Here is a 6,787-nt window from a genome sequence, read left to right as displayed (position 1 = left end):
GCCCCGGTATGAACGCGTATGCCCGGATAGACTCGGTATGCCTTGGGATACATGCGTATGCCCCGATAGGCTTGGTACGCCCCGATATGCGCACGTGTGCCCCAGTAGGGCTCGGTATGCCCCGGTATGTACGCGTGTGCCCCGATAGGCCCGGTATGCCCCGAGATGCACACGTGTGCCCCAATAGGGGTCGGTATGCCCCGGTAGGTACGCGTGTGCCCCGTAATGCACATTTCGCTGATCTCCCCGCATGTCCCGCCCCTATATGTAATACTTACTTACTTACTTTCTTTCTTTCTTGCTTGCTTGCTTTCTTGCAATGGTTGGGAGTGCCCGGCATGCCCCGCTGCAGAGACCAAGGGCGCAATGACTTGGCACCGTGGATGCCGGGACTCCGGCACTTCCCGTGGCACTGATGGTTGGTTCCAAAGACAAAAGGCCGTGCAAGGCCACCGCACCGCGGATGATTTTGCTCGTGCTGGCGCCTTTGTGTGGCCAAAGAACATGCGCGAATGCTCGTGTCGGAAGGGTTGGTGTCCTGGCCCCGTCGGGTGTCACGAATGCTCGGTTGCGAAGACCATGGGACCAAAGCCATGGCACGTCGGATGATGGCTCCAGCTGGCGCCCCGGCACTTTCTGTGGCATTGATGCTCGGTTTCAAAGACAAACGTGCGCAGGGCCAGGGGACCGCCGATGACTGCTCGTGCTGGCCTCGTTGGGCGGCATTGATGGTCGGTTGCAAAGAAAATGCGCGATTGCTCGTGTCGGGGACTGGCAAGCCAAGGCCAAGCGAGCCATGGCAACGCGGATGATGGCTCCAGCTGGCGCCCCGGCACTTTCTGTGGCATTGATGCTCGGTTTCAAAGACAAACGTGCGCAGGGCCAGGGGACCGCGGATGACTGCTCGCGCTGGCCCCGTTGGGCGGCATTGATGGTCGGTTGCAAAGAAAATGCGCGATTGCTCGTGTCGGGGCCTGGCAAGCCAAGGCCAAGCGAGCCATGGCAACGCGGATGATGGCTCCAGTTGGCGCCCCGGCACTTTCTGTGGCATTGATGCTCGGTTTCAAAGACAAACGTGCGCAGGGCCAGGGGACCGCGGATGACTGCTCGTGCTGGCCCCGTTGGGCGGCATTGATGGTGTGTTGCAGAGAGCATGTGCGATTGCAAGTGTCGGCCGGGTTTGGGTTCCCTTGGGCTTTCGGGCGCCTTGGACGCTGTCTTGCGAAGACCATGGGCACAAGGCCCCGTCCTGGCCCCTTGTTCGATTCGCTCTCGTCTTGCGCTTGCTTCCAAGGTCCTCCATGACCTTCCCCATGGCCTTGCTAGATCCCCCCCATGACGCATGACCTCTGTCCGTTGGTTGGTTTTGAGTGCACACCATGCCCGGCTTGGCACCGTGTTGTCGCGTGAGTGGCATTTGGATCGTGCATGGTGGTGGGCTACCTGCCAATGCGCACAAGCCTTGCACACTAGCCTTGCGCACGAGCCTTGCACAAAAGCCTTGGACACAAGCCTTGCGCACAAGCCATGCACACAAGCCTTGCACACAAGCCATGCATACAAGCCTTGCTCACAAGCCTTGGGCACTGGCCCATCGCACTAGCCTTGCACACAAGCCTTGCGAACTAGCCTTGGGCACGAGCCTTGCGCACTAGCCTTGGGCACTAGCCTTGGGCACTAGCCTTGGGCACAACCCTTGGGCACTAGCCTTGCGCACCAGCCTTGCCCACAAGCCTTGCACAGCAGCCTTGCACACTAGCCTTGCATACAAGCCTTGCACACTAGCCTTGCACCCAGGCCTTGCTCACTAGCCTTGGGCACTAGCCTTGCGCACTAGCCTTGGGCACTAGCCTTGCACACAGACCTTGGGCACGCAGGCCTTGCACGCTAGGCATGCTTGGGCAAGCAGCTCCCGCAACAAGTCGGCGAGTGTAGGCATGGTTGGGCGCAGATCCCGCATCGTCTCGTCGCGTCTGGGCGCAAACCCGTCGCGTCTCGTTGCGTCTTCAGAAGTCGTCCCTAACAGCACCTTTGGTTGCCACTGGTGGTTAGGCGGGTTGGTTGCGCAAACCCTATAGGAGGGTGGCATGCTGCGGGGCGCTGGAATGCGCAGGTTTAGGGCGTTTTTGCCCGGATAGGCACTGGAATGTGCTGTTTTTGGGCGTTTTTGCCTGGACAGGCTAAGGAATGGGCATGCTTTGGGCGTTTTTGCCCGGATAGGCACTGGAATCGGCTGGTTTCGGGCGTTTTTGCCTGGATAGGCTAAGGAATGGGGCATGCTTTGGGCGTTTTTGCCCGGGTAGGCACTGGAATGCCTGGCCTTGGCTGGGCATTGCTGGGTTGGGCTCCCTTGGCCTTTCAGGCGCCTTGGATGCTGTCTTGTGAAGACCATGGGCACAAGGCCATGGCATATAGTGAGGAATGGACCACGGTTGCCAGGGCTAGGCATATAGAGAGGAATGGACCACGGTTGCCAAGGTTGCGCAAGTTTTGGGCATTTTTTGCCCGGATATGTCCAAGTATGCCCCGATAGGCCCGTTACGCCCCGGTATGAACGCGTATGCCCGGATAGACTCGGTATGCCTTGGGATACATGCGAATGCCCCGATAGGCTTGGTACGCCCCGATATGCGCACGTGTGCCCCAGTAGGGCTCGGTATGCCCCGGTATGTACGCGTGTGCCCTGATAGGCCCGGTATGCCCCGATATGCACACGTGTGCCCCAATAGGGGTCGGTATGCCCCGGTAGGTACGCGTGTGCCCCGTAGTGCACGTTTCGCAGATCTCCCCGCATGTCCCGCCCCTATATGTAATACTTACTTACTTACTTTCTTTCTTTCTTGCTTGCTTGCTTGCTTGCAATGGTTGGGAGTGCCCGGCATGCCCCGCTGCAGAGACCAAGGGCGCAATGACTTGGCACCGCGGATGCCGGGACTCCGGCACTTCCTGTGGCACTGATGGTTGGTTCCAAAGACAAAAGGCCGTGCAAGGCCACCGCACCGCTGATGATTTTGCTCGTGCTGGCGCCGTTGTGTGGCCAAAGAACATGCGCGAATGCTCGTGTCGGAAGGGTTAGGGCGTTTTTGCCCGGATAGGCGCCTTGGATGCTGTCTTGTGAAGACCATGGGCACAAGGCCATGGCATATAGTGAGGAATGGACCACGGTTGCCAGGGCTAGGCATATAGAGAGGAATGGACCACGGTTGCCAAGGTTGCGCAAGTTTTGGGCATTTTTTGCCCGGATATGTCCAAGTATGCCCCGATAGGCCCGTTACGCCCCGGTATGAACGCGTATGCCCGGATAGACTCGGTATGCCTTGGGATACATGCGAATGCCCCGATAGGCTTGGTACGCCCCGATATGCGCACGTGTGCCCCAGTAGGGCTCGGTATGCCCCGGTATGTACGCGTGTGCCCTGATAGGCCCGGTATGCCCCGATATGCACACGTGTGCCCCAATAGGGGTCGGTATGCCCCGGAAGGTACGCGTGTGCCCCGTAGTGCACGTTTCGCAGATCTCCCCGCATGTCCTGCCCCTATATGTAATACTTACTTACTTACTTTCTTTCTTTCTTGCTTGCTTGCTTGCTTGCAATGGTTGGGAGTGCCCGGCATGCCCCGCTGCAGAGACCAAGGGCGCAATGACTTGGCACCGCGGATGCCGGGACTCCGGCACTTCCTGTGGCACTGATGGTTGGTTCCAAAGACAAAAGGCCGTGCAAGGCCACCGCACCGCTGATGATTTTGCTCGTGCTGGCGCCGTTGTGTGGCCAAAGAACATGCGCGAATGCTCGTGTCGGAAGGGTTAGGGCGTTTTTGCCCGGATAGGCGCCTTGGATGCTGTCTTGTGAAGACCATGGGCACAAGGCCATGGCATATAGTGAGGAATGGACCACGGTTGCCAGGGCTAGGCATATAGAGAGGAATGGACCACGGTTGCCAAGGTTGCGCAAGTTTTGGGCATTTTTTGCCCGGATATGCCCAAGTATGCCCCGATAGGCCCGTTACGCCCCGGTATGAACGCGTATGCCCGGATAGACTCGGTATGCCTTGGGATACATGCGAATGCCCCGATAGGCTTGGTACGCCCCGATATGCGCACGTGTGCCCCAGTAGGGCTCGGTATGCCCCGGTATGTACGCGTGTGCCCTGATAGGCCCGGTATGCCCCGATATGCACACGTGTGCCCCAATAGGGGTCGGTATGCCCCGGTAGGTACGCGTGTGCCCCGTAGTGCACGTTTCGCAAATCTCCCCGCATGTCCCGCCCCTATATGTAATACTTACTTACTTACTTTCTTTCTTTCTTGCTTGCTTGCTTGCTTGCAATGGTTGGGAGTGCCCGGCATGCCCCGCTGCAGAGACCAAGGGCGCAATGACTTGGCACCGCGGATGCCGGGACTCCGGCACTTCCTGTGGCACTGATGGTTGGTTCCAAAGACAAAAGGCCGTGCAAGGCCACCGCACCGCTGATGATTTTGCTCGTGCTGGCGCCGTTGTGTGGCCAAAGAACATGCGCGAATGCTCGTGTCGGAAGGGTTAGGGCGTTTTTGCCCGGATAGGCGCCTTGGATGCTGTCTTGTGAAGACCATGGGCACAAGGCCATGGCATATAGTGAGGAATGGACCACGGTTGCCAGGGCTAGGCATATAGAGAGGAATGGACCACGGTTGCCAAGGTTGCGCAAGTTTTGGGCATTTTTTGCCCGGATATGTCCAAGTATGCCCCGATAGGCCCGTTACGCCCCGGTATGAACGCGTATGCCCGGATAGACTCGGTATGCCTTGGGATACATGCGAATGCCCCGATAGGCTTGGTACGCCCCGATATGCGCACGTGTGCCCCAGTAGGGCTCGGTATGCCCCGGTATGTACGCGTGTGCCCTGATAGGCCCGGTATGCCCCGATATGCACACGTGTGCCCCAATAGGGGTCGGTATGCCCCGGAAGGTACGCGTGTGCCCCGTAGTGCACGTTTCGCAGATCTCCCCGCATGTCCCGCCCCTATATGTAATACTTACTTACTTACTTTCTTTCTTTCTTGCTTGCTTGCTTGCTTGCAATGGTTGGGAGTGCCCGGCATGCCCCGCTGCAGAGACCAAGGGCGCAATGACTTGGCACCGCGGATGCCGGGACTCCGGCACTTCCTGTGGCACTGATGGTTGGTTCCAAAGACAAAAGGCCGTGCAAGGCCACCGCACCGCTGATGATTTTGCTCGTGCTGGCGCCGTTGTGTGGCCAAAGAACATGCGCGAATGCTCGTGTCGGAAGGGTTAGGGCGTTTTTGCCCGGATAGGCGCCTTGGATGCTGTCTTGTGAAGACCATGGGCACAAGGCCATGGCATATAGTGAGGAATGGACCACGGTTGCCAGGGCTAGGCATATAGAGAGGAATGGACCACGGTTGCCAAGGTTGCGCAAGTTTTGGGCATTTTTTGCCCGGATATGTCCAAGTATGCCCCGATAGGCCCGTTACGCCCCGGTATGAACGCGTATGCCCGGATAGACTCGGTATGCCTTGGGATACATGCGAATGCCCCGATAGGCTTGGTACGCCCCGATATGCGCACGTGTGCCCCAGTAGGGCTCGGTATGCCCCGGTATGTACGCGTGTGCCCTGATAGGCCCGGTATGCCCCGATATGCACACGTGTGCCCCAATAGGGGTCGGTATGCCCCGGAAGGTACGCGTGTGCCCCGTAGTGCACGTTTCGCAGATCTCCCCGCATGTCCTGCCCCTATATGTAATACTTACTTACTTACTTTCTTTCTTTCTTGCTTGCTTGCAATGGTTGGGAGTGCCCGGCATGCCCCGCTGCAGAGACCAAGGGCGCAATGACTTGGCACCGCGGATGCCGGGACTCCGGCACTTCCTGTGGCACTGATGGTTGGTTCCAAAGACAAAAGGCTGTGCAAGGCCACCGCACCGCTGATGATTTTGCTCGTGCTGGCGCCGTTGTGTGGCCAAAGAACATGCGCGAATGCTCGTGTCGGAAGGGTTGGTGTCCTGGCCCCGTCGGGTGTCACGAATGCTCGGTTGCGAAGACCATGGGACCAAAGCCATGGCACGTCGGATGATGGCTCCAGCTGGCGCCCCGGCACTTTCTGTGGCATTGATGCTCGGTTTCAAAGACAAACGTGCGCAGGGCCAGGGGACCGCGGATGACTGCTCGTGCTGGCCTCGTTAGGCGGCATTGATGGTCGGTTGCAAAGAAAATGCGCGATTGCTCGTGTCGGGGACTGGCAAGCCAAGGCCAAGCGAGCCATGGCAACGCGGATGATGGCTCCAGCTGGCGCCCCGGCACTTTCTGTGGCATTGATGCTCGGTTTCAAAGACAAACGTGCGCAGGGCCAGGAGACCGCGGATGACTGCTCGTGCTGGCCCCGTTGGGCGGCATTGATGGTGTGTTGCAGAGAGCATGTGCGATTGCAAGTGTCGGCCGGGTTTGGGTTCCCTTGGGCTTTCGGGCGCCTTGGACGCAGTCTTGCGAAGACCATGGGCACAAGGCCCCTTGTTCTATTCGCTCTCGTCTTGCGCTTGCTTCCAAGGTCCTCCATGACCTTCCCCATGGCCTTGCTAGATCCCCCCCATGACGCATGACCTCTGTCCGTTGATTGGTTTTGAGTGCACACCATGCCCGGCTTGGCACCGTGTTGTCGCTTGAGTGGCATTTGGATCGTGCATGGTGGTGGGCTACCTGCCAATGCGCACAAGCCTTTCACACTAGCCTTGCGCACGAGCCTTGCACAAAAGCCTTGGACACAAGCCTTGCGCACAAGCCATGCACAC

The sequence above is a fragment of the Tasmannia lanceolata genome, unplaced genomic scaffold (genome assembly GCF_043159265.1).
Source record: "Tasmannia lanceolata isolate RefF3 unplaced genomic scaffold, GAP_Taslan_0.1 ptg000012l, whole genome shotgun sequence".
Classification (NCBI taxonomy): domain Eukaryota; kingdom Viridiplantae; phylum Streptophyta; class Magnoliopsida; order Canellales; family Winteraceae; genus Tasmannia; species Tasmannia lanceolata.
Note: the sequence above shows the minus strand (reverse complement) of the source record.